The following is a 20619-nucleotide window of genomic DNA, read 5'->3' on the forward strand; positions in this document are numbered from 1 at the left end:
TATATATCTACACTTATATTTATTTTGTCCATATTTATTTATGCTATGTATATTTGTTTATTTAATCTTTAATGTTTATTCTCGCTTATTTCTGTTTGGTTATTTATTTTATCTATTTATTTATTTATTTATTTATGTATATTTATATATTTCTGTGCCTCTTCTTTTCTTGTTTATATTTATGTATGCTATGTATATTTGTTTATTTAATCTACGCTACTATTATTTATTTATTTATATAATTTATTCTAGTTTGGCTATTTATTCGATTAACTATCTACTTCCACTAGTATATACATATTCAGACTCTTGCTAGATTCATATAAATGCTAAGGTGTTTATGAGATAAGAGCCACCGCCGATTGAGATCTGAAAATAGCGACAGACGCTATAGAGTTATATTAACTATTTTGCCTTCGCCATAAAGGCGCTACTATGTATCCACCCCCAGCCAAACAATGTAAGGCTGGGGGAACATTCTTTGTGAATAAAGCGCTTTTTATCTGTTCTTATCAGCTTAATATCTGATACACTCCGCATCGCGGAGTCAGAAAATTAACCCGATTTTTGGATTCAGGCGGATCACTAGGGCTCGCTCCACTTCCGCCGTGAGTCGGTCCGGCACTGCAGTGCCGCCAGAAACGGCTCAATTAGCGCTGCTAATTAGAGCTCTTATTTTTTTTCACCTGCTGGACCGACTCGGGACTCCAAAGAGTAAGCCCCTTAATATTCTGGCTCCGCGAAGTCCCGAAATCTCGGTAAATTCACCCGCCGCGGTACTACGCAACAGTGCGGGCCGAGTTGCGATCGGGCGTGTGCGCGGCAAGGTCTGTTCACGATCAGTGCTCGAGGTGTTGTGCGGTAAAGTGTGATAAAGTGCCTTCGCCACGGGACCGGATCAAGCCTGCGCGGGAGTACACCTGCGCCGCCCACCTGCGCGGGAGGATCACCTGCGCATCACCACCTGCGCCGCCCACCATCCTGCTTCCGTGGACAACCGAGGGAGAGGACGACCAGGGTCTACTGAGGGTCTAAGAGGGTCCTAGGACAACCAGCCCTCTACTTGGACGCCAACAACCACCACAGGCCAACCCCATCAGCCCTGGTCTTCCTCTACGTGGGTCACCCAACACCGCTACGACCCACCAGGACTTGGCCATCGGCAACCCCGACGGGAAGGACGGCTCGCCTGATCCACGTCTACCTCCGCTGGATCAGGAATCAGGAGCGAGGTGTTATTCCCCTCGGAGAGAGCTCCTGCATCGCTGGACTCCTGCGCCGAGTGAGTCTCTCTTCTCTTTCTATCCCCCCGACAGTGAGGAGGGTAACGCAGCCGGTCTCCAGCCGTCTGCGGTGCTCGAATCATCGTCGGTAGTCCTCTACCTTACCCCTACGCGTCCACCCACTCCTCCGATCTCTCTCATCCATTGAAGTGTATCAACGGACCGGGACGCGTGAGGTCCGAGTCGAGTGGCGCCTCCACTTCCTTCTTTTCCCTTCAGTCACCGCCCGCGTGGAGGCTGACTCCACTCACCCGTTAGTTAGTGCAGTCCTCGGTGGAGTGGGTGATTCCGTCGCTCTTCCTCCATCGAGATCGCTGCACTCCTTCGTAACCGTCACCTGTTAGTCTCCCTACCGACTGCCACGTCGGAGGCTGTCATTTTTCCAGGCAGTCTTCGACACCGGACTTAGTGCCGGCGGAGTCAGTAGGGTGTTAGCGCGTGGCGGTATTCCTTCTGTCGCTTTGGACTTAGTTTTCTCTTCTCTTCCTCTGTTATTCCCACTCTGTCTATCCTCCCCGTTTCGCCTCGCTGTGGCACTTAGAAATATTTGCCACAGCAACTCTGTCTCTTCTTCTGTCTCACTTAGCGTAGGACTTAGTCTTAAGAGCGATGCAGGACCGCGGTGATAGTGCGTCAGTCACCTCCTGCACTACCGAGGGGAGTAATAATCTCGCCCTGGTGACTCCCTTCCCGGCGGAGTTCCGATGCCCTGCCTGCTTCGGTGTCCCCGGGATCAGGATGAGTGGCGTGTACAAGTCCCACACGGATTTGACAAAGCACGCCCGGAAACATCATCCGGGCGTTGTATTGACGTACAAGTGTCGTGAGTGCAGCTTCACCGGCGATGGGAGGTATCCTCTCAAGGTGGAGAGGCTGCACCGCGACTTTTTACACAAATCCGACCAACAGAACAATCCGTGTGGGACTTGTACAGTTCCCGTGACAGGTTCGACCGGTTGGAGCAACACCTCTCGTCGGGGGAGTTCCGCGTTATTCGCCTCCGTAGAACCGCGCGCTGTTGCGTTAGCTGCTGCCAATTTGGCGGCCCAGTCCCCGCCCCCGCAAACGACGTGCGCCGCGACGTAGCCGCCCACCCACACCCTTTCTACGACGAGGGATTCAACGGGGACGGCAATCACCACCTGCACGACGCGGCGCACAATGGCGGCAGCGGCAACAACAACGGCAACAGCTAAAACATCTGCAACTACGACGGGGACAACAACGAGGACTACGAGGACGACGACGAAGACGACGACAACGAGACCGGTGGCTAGGGGGGGGGGGGGCAAAGCGCGGCCCTGAAGCCGGTCCAGCACTCCCACGCTAACCATCACCATTGGGCCGACTACCAGCGCCCGGCCCGCGCCCCCGACCCCTCGCCCCACAACCAATCTACACCAAACCCAAGGGAACGCTACCGGTCAATAAGAGCGGCAGCCCGCCGCGGCGATCGGGGTCGGCTGCTCCTATGACATCGCCGCCGGCTGCAAGGGCGCCTGCTACCGGGAGGGGCTCCGATCCCTCAGCCGCTACCACAACGAGGCTCACCCCACCGGGCAGAAGAACGGCCCCCGCTACCAGGGGGTCGACTGGCACCCCTCCAGCGAGGACCCCACCCGTCAAGACCCCGCCCACCACCACCCAAGGGCGGGTGACACGGGGTACGAGGGGTGCCAGCGCCCCGGTGGAGGTGGGCAGAAGAACCACCACCACCACACGGGGGACGGTAGCGGCTCCGACCGGAGCCAGAAAAACGCCCCCGAGATTAGGAGGGACACCCACCGCCCAAACTCCATCTCCAAGGGCGGTGGCTCAAGGGAAGGATCCCTCCAGCGGCCCATCACCACCTCGGGCCGCCCAAAGGAAACCCTCGGGGGTAAGGACAGCGGCTTCGCCATCATACGCCGCCGTCACAGCGGGCACCCCTTCCTACACGTCACCTCCCTCGCCGATAGACGTCGCGCCGGAAAGGGGGCTGCGTACAGCAACCAGGGCCACCCCTACACCGCCCGGGCCATCACCACCGCCACCAAGACGTAGCCCCCCACCGAGGAAGCACCGTAGCCCCAGGACGCCGCCGACCATCCGATAATGACCCCCCAGCCTATTGTAGGAGGAGCGATGGTAGCCAGGCCGCTACCACCATCTCCAGCGGCCCCGCTCCTCCCACCCATCGAAGAGGTGGAGGTGCCACAGCCGGCCGGGGCAGCCGCAACCCCGGAATCATCACCGGAGCCGTGGCGAATCGCCGCTGGATCCCGCCGACGCCACCACCGCGGGATCCTGTTGTCGAGCTCGTCGTCCGAAGAGGAGGCGCAGCCGCTGCCGCCAGAGAAGAGGACGACGACGCCTCCTCTACCACCGCGAGAAAAGTCCCCCGCCCGGCCGCCACCGGGCAGCAGCAGCAGCAGCAACAACAACAACAGCGCCGCGCACAATAACGCGCATCGGCCTGGAGCAGGGTGCTCCGGGGCGCCCTCGGTGAGTAGCGTAACATCGTTTAGCCTTTCGCTACTCCCGAGTGTCCCACGTAGTGCCCCCGGCTCCCTTTTTACTTTGTGGGAAGGGGTAGTTTTAAATCGCGCGGGGAGGGATAATCGGAGGCCCGTCACCGTTGATGTAACCGTGAGGGTGCTCCTGCCTCCGCGACGGAGGCGACCGCACCTGCGAGAAGTCGCAGAACGACCGCACCCTCGCGTGCCTCGGGACCTCGTGAGCCCAGGCGTCCTGCGGCATCCGGGCATTCCTCTCGAAGAAGGGGCGCCATCCGGCCTTTGGTTGGGGTAGCGTTTCCTTCGGAGAGAGAGTTGCTGATCGGCATTGCGCAGAACGCTGGCTCCCTGGAGCAGCTGGAGGATGTTGCGAGGGAAATCGCAGCATACCTGCAGGGCTTCAGAGTCGGGGGACCGACCACGAGAGGGGTCGGGGCGGATAGGCCCCAACGGCTTGCGAGAGCTAGGGGCGTGTCGGGCGACCAAGCGGCTCGCGGTTCGAACGGTCACCGCGATCGTCCTGTGTTGGCAGGTGGACCAACGCGGGGAGACCAGGTAAGGGAGGCTACGCGGATACAACGGCTCTTCAGGCAGAACCGCCGGCGTGCTGTTCAGGAGGTGCTCATGGGCCCGTACTTGCACTGCAAAGTGCCTAAGGACAGGGTACATGAGTACTTTCTCAACATGTACTTACCGGCGGGGAACCTGGGAGCTAGGCCTCCCCCGCCTTCCATCGAGGCTCCAGACGAGGCCAGCAATGTGGCCTTGGTGAAGCTCTTAAAAATGAGTGAGGTAGATCGTCGGATCAGGCGTATGACAAACTCTGCGCCCGGTCCCGACGGTCTAACTTACAATGATCTAAAAAGGGCAGATCCGGGGTCACATTTGCTGACCTCTTTGTTCAATTTGTGTCCTCGTCTGGAGTCGGTCCCCTCGTGTTGGAAAATTTCCAACACTGTGCTTGTGCACAAAAAGGGCGATCGCCACGACCTGTCAAAACTGGCGACCGCTGGCCATATCTGACACGACCCCGAAGCTCTCCGCCGCTGTTCTGGCTGACCGTCTCGTCGCGTGGTCGGTCCAGAACAAGCGCCTAAGTCCCGCGCAAAAGGGCTTCTTGCCGTACGAGGGGTGTTATGAACATAACTTCGTGTTGCAGGGGGCCCTTACAGACGCTCGCAGGTGGGGGCGTCAGGCAGTGGTGGCGTGGTTGGACCTGGCGAACGCGTTCGGCTCGGTCCCCCACGCCTCCATCTACCAATCCTTCGTGGAGGCCGGGGTTCCGTCTACTCTTCAGAATATTCTGAAGAGTATGTACCACGGTTGCACCACACGGGTGCTGAAAGCCGACGGGTTTACCGACCCCGTTCCGATCCTCTCCGGGGTGCGCCTGGGCTGTCTGATGAGCCCTGTGGCGTTTAACCTCGCCCTGGAACCGGTGCTGCGCGCAGCTACTGGGACCTCGGCGGGTTACACGCTGCACGGCCATCGGCACAGTGTCCTGGCGTACGCGGACGATCTCGCGTTGATCGCCGACACCCCGGAGGGTATGGAAACGCTGCTAAAGGCAGTGGGTGCTGCGGCGAGTGGCATCGGATTGCAGTTTAATCCCGCAAAATGCGCGACCCTCCACCATCGTGGTAGGGGGCCGCGCGAGATCCGTCCACTCGCTTCACCATCCAGGGTCAGGAAATGCGCGCCCTGGCAGCCGGTAAGACCTACGAACACCTGGGCGTTCCCACAAGGTTTCAGGTCCGTTAAACCCCACTGTTGACGATCGAAGAGCTGGTCCAGGACCTGCAGGCCGTCGACCGTTCCCTCTTGGCCCCGTGGCAGAAGGCCGAGACCGTGGCAGCTTTTATACTGCCACGCCTCGACTTCTACCTGCGGGGAGCCCACGCGGAGAAACGTCCCTTAATTACTGTCGACAAAGAGATTCGACGTATGGCCAAGTCCTGGCTCAACCTCCCGCAGCGGGCCAGCGCGGAAGTAGTCTACCTCCCACCTAGTAGGGGGGGATATGGACTGCTTCCGCTTGCTGACATGGCCGACGTCCTGACCATCGCTCATGCGTTCCGTCTTTTGACGGCGGATGATGCGGTGGTCAGGGAGTTGAACTGGAACTCGCTGCGCGAGGCTGTAGCCAGGAAAATCGGCCATACCAACCCGTCGAACAATGACCTGGCCGAGTACCTCTCTGGTTCGCTGAAGGGGTACTTCGCCAGGGACGGGGGGGACATTTCTTCGCTGTGGTCGAGGGCACGGAACGCGGCACGCAGGAGTCGGGACCTGCTCGGATTGCGTTGGCAGTGGAGCGAGGAGAGATCTGAGCTCGCGATTACGCTCAGTGGTTCTCGCGATCGGGAGACCATTGTCCCGCCCGTGGCGAGGGTCCAGATGATTCGCCGATTGCGGATGGCAGTGGTAGAATATTACCACCTACGCCTTCAGCGTAAGAAGGACCAGGGGAAGGTATTCGGGGTGTCGTCGCGGAGTGGTGCTTCAAACCACTTCCTCCGCGGCGGCAACTTCACCCGCTTCGCCGATTGGCGCTTCATTCACCGAGCTCGCCTTGACGTCTTGCCTCTTAACGGGGCAAGACGCTGGGGTGAGGGTGATAAGCGTTGCCGGCGCTGTGGGGCGGAGCTCGAATCCCTTCCCCGCGTCCTTTGCCACTGTCGTCTGCATTCGGCGGCCTGGCAACTTCGCCACGATGCGGTGGTTTCCCGCATCGCTAAGGCCTGCCGGCTCCCAGGGGAATTAAGGGTTAACCGGACGGTCGAGGGCATTGACGGGCATCTGGGGGCTCTTAGGCCTGACATCGTTGTCAGGCACGAGCCCTCAAGGAGCATCGTCATCGTCGATGTTACCGTGCCCTTCGAGAACGAATATATTTCATTCGAGGAGGCCAGGGCGCGAAAGATACAGAAGTAAAAGCCCCTGGCCGACGTTCTCGGAGGGCGCGGTTATCGGGTGGCGGTCTCCGCGATCGTCGTCGGTGCCCTCGGCTCCTGGGATCCGGCCAATGAGTCTGTGTTGAAGATTTTGCGTATCGGTAATCGGTACGCATCTCTGATGCGCCGGCTCATTGTGTCGGATATTGTCCGGTGGAGCCGGAATATCTACGTGGAGCACGTCTCGGGAGTTCGCCAGTATCGCGAGGCCCTCACTGAGGATGTCCCGGCCCCTGATCCAGGCCGACCCATTTAAGAACTGCGGGGGTCAACTCCCCCGACTTAGGTAGAGGAGCAGCAGACGGAGGCAGCGATAGGGTAAGTACAAAAGTTGATACCTAACCATTAACCAAGTGTCTGTAAGCTATATTTTATTATTTTAATAACTATGGAATTTTAACTAACAACCTATACTTATGCACTTTGCTTTTAATATTTTCAACTATCCCTCTTAATCTTTTAACTATCTATTTTAATTCTTGCTTCTCTCTTTTTTATGCTATCTATTATTATTTGTTTTAATTAAACTACTACTTTTCTTCTGTTTTATTTATCGACTTTTGACATTACTTAACCGCTTTTTATCAATCTTTAGTTTTCTTATTTTACTAGTGATGGGAAACTGGTTCTTTTTAATCTATCAACTTTCGTACTCTTTCTATTCATTTCATATTATGGCACAGTTATCTTTCCACAGCTGTAACAGCCAGGTGTTTGCCAATTTATTTATCTATTTATTATTATTTACTTATTTATTGTTTTAACTATTTACATATTTATTTATCCACCTATTTGTCCATTGTTTTAGCTATTTATATATTTCTTTATTTATGTATTTATTTATTTATTTATTTGTCTATTTATTTAACTATCTATTTATTTATTTATTTATTTATTTATTTATGTATTTGTCTATTTATTTAACTATCTATTTATTTATTTATTTATTTATTTATGTATTTGTCTATTTATTTAACTATCTATTTATTTATTTATTTATTTATTTATTTATTTATTTATTTATTTATTTATTTATGTATTTGTCTATTTATTTAAGTATCTATTTATTTATTTAATTATTTATTTATTTATTTGTCTATTTATTTAACTATATATCTATTCATTCATTCATTCATTCATTCATTCATTCATTCATTCATTCATTCATTCATTCATTCATTCATTCATTCATTCATTCATTCATTCATTCATTCATTCATTCATTCATTCATTCATTCATTCATTCATTCATTCATTCATTCATTCATTCATTCATTCATTCATTCATTCATTCATTCATTCATTCATTCATTCATTCATTCATTCATTCATTCATTCATTCATTCATTCATTCATTCATTCATTCATTCATTCATTCATTCATTCATTCATTCATTCATTCATTCATTCATTCATTCATTCATTCATTCATTCATTCATTCATTCATTCATTCATTCATTCATTCATTCATTCATTCATTCATTCATTCATTCATTCATTCATTCATTCATTCATTCATTCATTCATTCATTCATTCATTCATTCATTCATTCATTCATTCATTCATTCATTCATTCATTCATTCATTCATTCATTCATTCATTCATTCATTCATTCATTCATTCATTCATTCATTCATTCATTCATTCATTCATTCATTCATTCATTCATTCATTCATTCATTCATTCATTCATTCATTCATTCATTCATTCATTCATTCATTCATTCATTCATTCATTCATTCATTCATTCATTCATTCATTCATTCATTCATTCATTCATTCATTCATTCATTCATTCATTCATTCATTCATTCATTCATTCATTCATTCATTCATTCATTCATTCATTCATTCATTCATTCATTCATTCATTCATTCATTCATTCATTCATTCATTCATTCATTCATTCATTCATTCATTCATTCATTCATTCATTCATTCATTCATTCATTCATTCATTCATTCATTCATTCATTCATTCATTCATTCATTCATTCATTCATTCATTCATTCATTCATTCATTCATTCATTCATTCATTCATTCATTCATTCATTCATTCATTCATTCATTCATTCATTCATTCATTCATTCATTCATTCATTCATTCATTCATTCATTCATTCATTCATTCATTCATTCATTCATTCATTCATTCATTCATTCATTCATTCATTCATTCATTCATTCATTCATTCATTCATTCATTCATTCATTCATTCATTCATTCATTCATTCATTCATTCATTCATTCATTCATTCATTCATTCATTCATTCATTCATTCATTCATTCATTCATTCATTCATTCATTCATTCATTCATTCATTCATTCATTCATTCATTCATTCATTCATTCATTCATTCATTCATTCATTCATTCATTCATTCATTCATTCATTCATTCATTCATTCATTCATTCATTCATTCATTCATTCATTCATTCATTCATTCATTCATTCATTCATTCATTCATTCATTCATTCATTCATTCATTCATTCATTCATTCATTCATTCATTCATTCATTCATTCATTCATTCATTCATTCATTCATTCATTCATTCATTCATTCATTCATTCATTCATTCATTCATTCATTCATTCATTCATTCATTCATTCATTCATTCATTCATTCATTCATTCATTCATTCATTCATTCATTCATTCATTCATTCATTCATTCATTCATTCATTCATTCATTCATTCATTCATTCATTCATTCATTCATTCATTCATTCATTCATTCATTCATTCATTCATTCATTCATTCATTCATTCATTCATTCATTCATTCATTCATTCATTCATTCATTCATTCATTCATTCATTCATTCATTCATTCATTCATTCATTCATTCATTCATTCATTCATTCATTCATTCATTCATTCATTCATTCATTCATTCATTCATTCATTCATTCATTCATTCATTCATTCATTCATTCATTCATTCATTCATTCATTCATTCATTCATTCATTCATTCATTCATTCATTCATTCATTCATTCATTCATTCATTCATTCATTCATTCATTCATTCATTCATTCATTCATTCATTCATTCATTCATTCATTCATTCATTCATTCATTCATTCATTCATTCATTCATTCATTCATTCATTCATTCATTCATTCATTCATTCATTCATTCATTCATTCATTCATTCATTCATTCATTCATTCATTCATTCATTCATTCATTCATTCATTCATTCATTCATTCATTCATTCATTCATTCATTCATTCATTCATTCATTCATTCATTCATTCATTCATTCATTCATTCATTCATTCATTCATTCATTCATTCATTCATTCATTCATTCATTCATTCATTCATTCATTCATTCATTCATTCATTCATTCATTCATTCATTCATTCATTCATTCATTCATTCATTCATTCATTCATTCATTCATTCATTCATTCATTCATTCATTCATTCATTCATTCATTCATTCATTCATTCATTCATTCATTCATTCATTCATTCATTCATTCATTCATTCATTCATTCATTCATTCATTCATTCATTCATTCATTCATTCATTCATTCATTCATTCATTCATTCATTCATTCATTCATTCATTCATTCATTCATTCATTCATTCATTCATTCATTCATTCATTCATTCATTCATTCATTCATTCATTCATTCATTCATTCATTCATTCATTCATTCATTCATTCATTCATTCATTCATTCATTCATTCATTCATTCATTCATTCATTCATTCATTCATTCATTCATTCATTCATTCATTCATTCATTCATTCATTCATTCATTCATTCATTCATTCATTCATTCATTCATTCATTCATTCATTCATTCATTCATTCATTCATTCATTCATTCATTCATTCATTCATTCATTCATTCATTCATTCATTCATTCATTCATTCATTCATTCATTCATTCATTCATTCATTCATTCATTCATTCATTCATTCATTCATTCATTCATTCATTCATTCATTCATTCATTCATTCATTCATTCATTCATTCATTCATTCATTCATTCATTCATTCATTCATTCATTCATTCATTCATTCATTCATTCATTCATTCATTCATTCATTCATTCATTCATTCATTCATTCATTCATTCATTCATTCATTCATTCATTCATTCATTCATTCATTCATTCATTCATTCATTCATTCATTCATTCATTCATTCATTCATTCATTCATTCATTCATTCATTCATTCATTCATTCATTCATTCATTCATTCATTCATTCATTCATTCATTCATTCATTCATTCATTCATTCATTCATTCATTCATTCATTCATTCATTCATTCATTCATTCATTCATTCATTCATTCATTCATTCATTCATTCATTCATTCATTCATTCATTCATTCATTCATTCATTCATTCATTCATTCATTCATTCATTCATTCATTCATTCATTCATTCATTCATTCATTCATTCATTCATTCATTCATTCATTCATTCATTCATTCATTCATTCATTCATTCATTCATTCATTCATTCATTCATTCATTCATTCATTCATTCATTCATTCATTCATTCATTCATTCATTCATTCATTCATTCATTCATTCATTCATTCATTCATTCATTCATTCATTCATTCATTCATTCATTCATTCATTCATTCATTCATTCATTCATTCATTCATTCATTCATTCATTCATTCATTCATTCATTCATTCATTCATTCATTCATTCATTCATTCATTCATTCATTCATTCATTCATTCATTCATTCATTCATTCATTCATTCATTCATTCATTCATTCATTCATTCATTCATTCATTCATTCATTCATTCATTCATTCATTCATTCATTCATTCATTCATTCATTCATTCATTCATTCATTCATTCATTCATTCATTCATTCATTCATTCATTCATTCATTCATTCATTCATTCATTCATTCATTCATTCATTCATTCATTCATTCATTCATTCATTCATTCATTCATTCATTCATTCATTCATTCATTCATTCATTCATTCATTCATTCATTCATTCATTCATTCATTCATTCATTCATTCATTCATTCATTCATTCATTCATTCATTCATTCATTCATTCATTCATTCATTCATTCATTCATTCATTCATTCATTCATTCATTCATTCATTCATTCATTCATTCATTCATTCATTCATTCATTCATTCATTCATTCATTCATTCATTCATTCATTCATTCATTCATTCATTCATTCATTCATTCATTCATTCATTCATTCATTCATTCATTCATTCATTCATTCATTCATTCATTCATTCATTCATTCATTCATTCATTCATTCATTCATTCATTCATTCATTCATTCATTCATTCATTCATTCATTCATTCATTCATTCATTCATTCATTCATTCATTCATTCATTCATTCATTCATTCATTCATTCATTCATTCATTCATTCATTCATTCATTCATTCATTCATTCATTCATTCATTCATTCATTCATTCATTCATTCATTCATTCATTCATTCATTCATTCATTCATTCATTCATTCATTCATTCATTCATTCATTCATTCATTCATTCATTCATTCATTCATTCATTCATTCATTCATTCATTCATTCATTCATTCATTCATTCATTCATTCATTCATTCATTCATTCATTCATTCATTCATTCATTCATTCATTCATTCATTCATTCATTCATTCATTCATTCATTCATTCATTCATTCATTCATTCATTCATTCATTCATTCATTCATTCATTCATTCATTCATTCATTCATTCATTCATTCATTCATTCATTCATTCATTCATTCATTCATTCATTCATTCATTCATTCATTCATTCATTCATTCATTCATTCATTCATTCATTCATTCATTCATTCATTCATTCATTCAGTCTTTTATTGATTGATTTATTTATTTATTTATTTATTTATTTATTTATTTATTTATCTATCTATTTATTTATTTATTTATTTATCTATATATCTGTTTATTTTTATTTATTTACTTATTTATTTATTTTGTTATTTGCTTATTTATTTATTTGCTCTTTTATTTATTTATTTATGTAATACTTATGTGTTTTGGTTTTAAACCTGGCTCACTCCTATCGCCTGCTGCAACACGCTGCTTACCATCTATATGAACCTGCACTAACGCGCATGCGCCCCAGTTTAACCAAAATATTGTCACTAAAAGTTTGCGAATCGTATATATTTATTTATATTTTATAATATATTTTGTGACTACTTAATTTATGTATTAATACTTTTCTTTTTATTTTTGTCTTGTTTTTGTATTATTTCTTTAAGTTATATTATTCTGCTTTGCGTTAGTTTCTACGGCGAAGGCTCGGGCATCTTAATGACCGGAAACTGGCTAAGGAATTATAATTTGTGTACATACTCTACCCAGAGTGTACATACCTATCCCTCGATCTTATTTATTTATCATTTTTTATCTTTCTTTTTATTTATTTATTTATTTATTTATTAATTAATTAATTAATTAATTTATTTATTTATTTATTTATTTATTTATTTATTTATGTTATTTCTATTGTATTCGCTAATCTTAATCTATATGTATCTATTTATTTATTTATTATTTTAACGTATTCTTTTATTTTAATTTATGTTTAATTGCCTACTCAGCTATCTACTTGTATGTATCTATATGCGATATAGCCAAGGCCGCAACTAGGCGGTTCTAGATAACTTTTATCATAACTAAAATTAATATATCAATTAGCCATCGCCATAAAGGCGCTACTATGTATCCACCCCCGGCCGAAGCATGTAAGGCCGGGGGAACATGTTTTGAAATAAACGCCTCATAACACACATACAGATCGCTTCTCGGCCTTATGGCTAAGACAAAAATGTACTGGTATAAACCACATCGAGATCGCTTCTCGGCCTTATGGCTAAGATCAAAGTGTACTTGCATAACACACATCCAGATCGCTTCACTGGTTTATGGCTAAGGTTAAAGTATACTCGCATAACAGAAATCCAGATCGCTTCTCGGCCTTATGGCTAAAATCAAAGTGTGATCGAATAACCCAAATCTAGATCGATTCTCGGCCTTATGATTAAGATCAAAGTGTACTCGCATAACACACATCCAGACCGCTTCTCGGCCTTATGGCTAAGATCAAAGTGTACTCGCATAACACAAAACCAGATCGTTTCTCGGCTGTATGGCTAAGATCAAAGTGTAATCGCATAACACACATCCAGATCGCTTCTCGGCCTTATGGGTAAGATCAAAGTGTACTCACATGACACACATCCAGATCGCTTCTCGGCCTTATGGAAAAGATCAAAGTGTACTCGAATAACCAAAATCCAGGTCGCTTCTCGGCCTTATGGCTAAGATCAAATTGTACTCGAAAAACCCAAATCCAGATCGGTTCTCGGTCTTATGGTTACGATCAATGCGTACTGGCATAACGCACATCCAGGCATCTTCTCGGCCTTATGGGTAAGATGAAAGCGTACTCTCATGACACACATCCAGATCGCCTCTCATAAAAAGAATACCACTAATAATACTATGAAAACAATATACGATTATATAAAACTATTTAAAGCTATACAAATCTATTAAAACCATATTTTAATTATATAATACTACATAAAACAATATCAATATATATAAAACTATATAAAACTCTATAAAGCTAAAATAAAACTTTATAAATCGATTAACTTATATAAAACAGTATAAAACAACATAAATCAATGTAAAGCTGTATAAAACTATATAAAACTGTAAAAACCTATATAAAACGTTTTAAAGCCATATAAAACTATATGGAACCAATAGAAATGTATAAACAAAAATACAACAATATAAAACTATATAAAATTATTTAAAACTACATAGAACTATATAAAACTATATAAAACAATATAAAACTATATTAAACTATATAAAACTATACAAAACTATATAAAATTATATAGAGTTATATAAAACTATATAAAGCTTTGTAAAACTAATAAAAGTATATAAAAGTATGTAAACCTATGTAAATCTATATAAAAATATATGAAACTATATAAAACTATATCAAACTAATGAAACTAATAAAACTATATGAAACTATATAAAACTATATCAAACTAATGAAACTAATAAAACTATATGAAACTATATAAAACTATATAAAACTATATAAAACTATGGAAAACTATACAAAACTATATAAAATTACTAAAACTATATAAAACTATATAAAACGATATAAAACTGTATAAAACTATGTAAAACTACATAAAGCTAAATAAAACTATATAAAACTATATATAACTATACAAAACTATATAAAATTACTAAAACTATATAAAACTATATAAAACGATATAAAACTGTATAAAACTATGTAAAACTACATAAAACTAAATAAAACTATACAAAACTATATAAAACCATATAAAAATATATTAAACTATATAAAACTATATAAAACTAATAAAACTATATAAAAATACATAAAACTATATAAAACTATATAAAACTATATAAAACTATGTAAAACTATATAATCTTAGTAAAACTATATAATATTATATGAAGCTATATATAACTATATAAAACTATGTAAACCTAATAGAACTATATGAAACTATACAAAACTATATAAAACCACTAAAACTACTAAAACTACTAAAACTTTATAAAACTATATAAAACTATATAAAACTATATAAATCTAAATAATTCTATGTAAAACTATGTAAAACTATGTAAAACTATGTAAAACAACATAAAACTATGTAAAACTATATAAAACAAACAGTACTATATAAAACTACATAAAAATGTATAAAACTATATAGAACTATACAAAACTATATAAAACTATATAAAACTATATGAAACTATACAAAACTATATAAAACTATACAAATCTATATAAAACAGTATAAAACTATATACAACTATATAAAACTATATAGAACTATATAAAGCTATATAAAACTATGTAAAACTGTATAACTCTATATAAAACTATATATACCTATATAAAACTAAGAAAACAATATGAAACCTTATAAAACTATATAAAACTATATAAGCCTTATTAGCCATAAGGGCGAGAAGCGATCTGTATGTGCGTTATACGAGTACGCTTTGATCTTAGCCACAAGGCCGAGAAGCGATCTGGATTTGGGTTATTCGGGTACACTTTGATCGTAGCCATAAGGCCTAGAAGCGATCTGGATTTGGGTTATGCGAGTACAATTTGATCTCAGCCATAATGCCTAGAAGCGATCTGGATGTGTGTTATGCGAGTACACTTTGATCTTAGCCATAAGGCCGAGAGGCGATCTGGAGGTGTGTTATGAGAGTACACTTTGATCTTAGCCATACAGCCGAGCAGCGATCTGGATTTGGTTAATTCGTGTACACTCTGGTCTTAGCCATAAGGCGGAAAAGCGATCTGGATTTGGGTTATTCGAGTACACTTTGATCTTAGCCATAAGGTCAAAAATCGATCTGGATGTCGGTTATTCGAGTACACTTTGATCTTAGCGATAAGGCCGAGAAGCGATCTGGATTTGGGTTATCCGTGTACACATTGATCTTTGCCATAAGGCCGAGAGGCGATCTGGAGGTGTGTTATGCCTGTAAACCTTGATCTTAGCCATACAGCCGACAAGCAATCTGGATGTGTGTCATGCGAGTAGACTTTGATCTTAGGCATAAGGCCGAGTAGCGAACTGGATTTGGGTTATGCGACTACACTTTGATCTCAGCTATAAGGCCGAGAAGCGAAATGGATGTGTGTTATAAGCGCGCACTTTGGTCTTAGCCATTAGGCCGAGAAGCGACCTGCATTTGAGATATTCGAGTACACTTTGATCTTACCCATAAGTCCCAGGGGCGATCTGGATTTGGGTTATTCGAGTACAATTAGATTTTAGCCATAAGGCCGAGAAGCTAACTGGATACGGTTTTTTCGAGTACACTTTGATCTTAGCCATATGTCCGAGAAGCGATCTGGAGATGTGTCATGCGAGTACACTTTGATCTTAGCTATGAGGCCGAGAAGCGATCAGGATTTGGGTTATTCGACTACAGTTTGATCTGAGCCATAAGACCGTGAAGCGACCTGGACGTGTGATATGCGAGTACACTTTGATCCTAGCCACAAGGCCGAGAAGCGATCTGGATGTGTGCTATGCGAGTACACTTTGATCTTGGTCATAAGGCCGAGAAGCGACCTGGATGTGTGTTATGCGAGTACACTTTGATCTTAGCCATACGGTCGAGCAGCGACCTGGATTTGGGATATTCGTGTACACTTTGATCTTAGCCGTAAGGCCGAGAAGCGATTTGGATGTGTGTTATGCGTGTACACATTGACCTTAGCGATAAGGCAGTGAAGCGAGCTGGATCTGGGTTATTCGAGTACACTTTGATGTTAGCAATAAGGCCGAGAAGCCGTCTGGATATGTGTTAAGCGAGTACACTTTGATCTTAGCCTTAAGGCCGAGAAGCGATCTGGATTTGGGTTATTCAAGTACACTTTGAACTGAGACGTTAGGCCGAGAAGCGATCTGGATGTGTGTTATGCAAGTACACTTTGATCTTAGCCATAACGCCGAGAAGCGATCTGGATGTGTGTTATGCGACTAAACTTCGATCTTTGCCATAATGCCGAGAGGCGATCTGGATTTGGGTTATGCTAGTACGCGTTCATATTAGCCGTAAGTCCCGGGAGGCGATCTGGATCCGTGTTATGCGAGCACACGTAGATATTAAACATAATGCCGAGAAGAGATCTGGAACTGTGTTTTGCGAGTTTTCTATAATTTTATACAGTTTTATACAGTATTGTATAGTATATTAAGGTTCTATGTTATTTTATACAGTTTTAAGTAGTATTATACATGTTTCTATAGTATTATGTAGTTTTAGGCGGTTTTACATTGTCTTGTATTCCTTTTTATTGTATGTCACCTTTTACATTGTGCTATGCAGTTATATATATTATTGTGAAGTTTTGTGTGGTTTTATATAGTTTTATATAGTTCTGTTAATTTTAAAACAGTTTTGTATTATTTTATACAGTTTCAATTAGATTTATATAATTCTATTAGTTCTATACAGTTTTATACAGTTTTGTATTATTTAATACAGTTTTAATTAGTTATATGTATTTCTATTAGTTTTATATAGTTTTATATATTTTTCTATAGTTTTATCTATATTTATATACTTTTCTACAGTTGTAGATAGTTTTATGTTTTTTTAAATTGTTTCATATAGTCCTATGTAGTTTTATATAGTTTTATATAGGTTTATATAGTTTTATATAACTTTTATAGATTGATATTATTTTATGTAGTTTTATATTGTTTTATATACACTGTTATCATTTTATGTAGTTTTGTACAGTTTGATATATATTGATATTGATTTATGTAGTTTTATATAATTTTATATAAATTGATATTATTTGATGTAGTTTTATAAAGCTTCATATAGTTTTATATAGTTTAATATATATTTACATAGCTTTATATAGTTTTATATAGTTTTACATACTTTCATATAGTTTTACACAGTTTAATATAGTTTTATATAGTTTTATATCGTTTTATGTAGTGTTATACAATTTTATATAGTTTTATATAGTTTTATATAGTTTTAGAAGTTTTAGTAATTTTATACAGTTTTATATACTTTCATATAGTTTTAGTTGTTTTATATAGTGTTGTATAGTTTCATACAGTTTTATATAATTTTGTATAGTTTTTTATAGTTTTCTATAGTTTTGTACAGTTTTATGTAGTTTTCTATAGTTTTGTTTGTCTTATATAGATTCACATAGTTTTATATATTTTTACATAGTTTTATATAGTTTTATATAGTTTTATATAGTTTTACATAGTTTAACATAGAATAATATAGATTTATATAGTTTTATATAGTTTTATATAGTTTTATATAGTTTTATATAGGTTTATATAGTTTTATGTATTTTTATATAGTTTTGTTTAGTTCCATATAGTGTTATACAGTTTTATATAGTTTTAAATAGTTTTATATAGTCTTGTATAGTTTTATATAGTTTTATGTAGTTTCATATACTTTTACATAGTTGTATATAGCTTTATATAGTTTTATTAGTTTTACACAGTTTTATATAGTTTTATATAGTTTTACACAGCTTTATATAGTTTTATTTAGTTTTACATAGTTTTATATAGTTTTATATAGCTCTAGATAGTTTTATACAGTTTTATATAGTTTTATATAGTTTTATATAGTTTTTCATGGTTTTACATAGATTTATACAGTTTTACATAGTTTTATATAGTTTTATATAGTTGTACATAGTTTAACATAGAATTATATAGATTTATATAGTTTCATATAGTTTTATATAGTTTTATATAGTTTTATACAGTTTTATATAGTTTTATATAGTTTTATATAGTTTTATATAGTTTTTCATGGTTTTACATAGATTTATACAGTTTTACATAGTTTTATATAGTTTTATATAGTTGTACATAGTTTAACATAGAATTATATAGATTTATATAGTTTCATATAGTTTTATATAGTTTTATATAGTTTTATATAGTTTTATATAGTTTTATATAGTTTTATATTGTTTTATATAGTTTTTCATGGTTTTACATAGATTTATACAGTTTTACATAGTTTTATATAGTTTTATATAGTTTTACATAGTTTTACATAGTTTTATATAGATTTAGGAGTTTTATATAGTTTTTTATAGTTTTATATAGTTTAATACAGGTTTATAGAGTTTTACATAGTTTTATTAGTTTCACATAGTTTTATATATTTTAATATCGATTTTTATATTTTTATATAGTTTTGTATAGTTTTCCTTAGTTTTATGTAGATTTACACAGTTGTATACAGTTTTACATAGTTTTATATAGTTTTATATAGTTTTATATAGTTCCATATAGTTTTATACAGTTTTATATAGTTTTATATAGTTTTGTATAGTTTTATATAGTTTTATGTAGTTTCATATACTTTTACATAGTTTTATATAGCTTTATATAGTTTTATATAGTTTTATATAGTTTTACATAGTTTTACATAGTTTTATATCGTTTTATATATTTTTATATAGTTTTGTATAGTTTTCCTTAGTTTTTTGTAGATTTACATAGTTTTATATAGTTTTGTATAGTTTTATATAGTTTTATGTAGTTTCATATACTTTCACATAGTGTTATATAGTTTATTATAGTTTTATTAGTATTACACTGTTTTATATAGTTTTATATAGCTTTACTAAGCTGTATATAGTTTTATATAGTTTTATATAGCTTTACATAGCTGTATATAGTTTTATATAGTTTTATATAGTTTATTAGTTTTACACAGTTTTATATAGTTTTATAAGTTTTATATAGTTTTATATAACTTTACATAGATTTATATAGTTTTATATAGTTTTATATAGTTTTATATAGTTTTGTATTGTTTCATATAGTTTTATTAGTTTTATATAATTATATACAGTTCTATACAGTTTTATATTGTTTTATATAGTTTAATATAGTTTTATATAGTTCTATATAGTTTTATATACTTTTATATAGTTTTAGATAGTTTTATAAAGCTATGTATAGTTTTATATAGTTATGTATAGTTTTATATAGTTTTACGTAGTTTTACATAGTTTTATCAGTTTTACATAGTTTTGTATAGATTTATATAGTTTTATATAGTTTTATATATTTTCATATAGTTTTATATGGTTTTATATCGGTTTATATAGTTTTATATAGTTTTATATACTTTTATATAGTTTTATATAGTTTTATATAGATTTATATAGTTTTATATAGTTTTATTAGTTTTATAT

The 20619-nt window shown here is 36.9% G+C and overlaps 1 pseudogene; it reads left to right on the forward strand.

The window, feature by feature from the left end:
• Nucleotides 1-474: 474 nt before the first annotated feature.
• LOC143175570 (U2 spliceosomal RNA) lies at nucleotides 475-655 on the forward strand (annotated as a pseudogene).
• Nucleotides 656-20619: the final 19964 nt, after the last annotated feature.

Source organism: Nomia melanderi, unplaced genomic scaffold (assembly GCF_051020985.1).
Source record: "Nomia melanderi isolate GNS246 unplaced genomic scaffold, iyNomMela1 scaffold0114, whole genome shotgun sequence".
NCBI classification, from domain to species: domain Eukaryota; kingdom Metazoa; phylum Arthropoda; class Insecta; order Hymenoptera; family Halictidae; genus Nomia; species Nomia melanderi.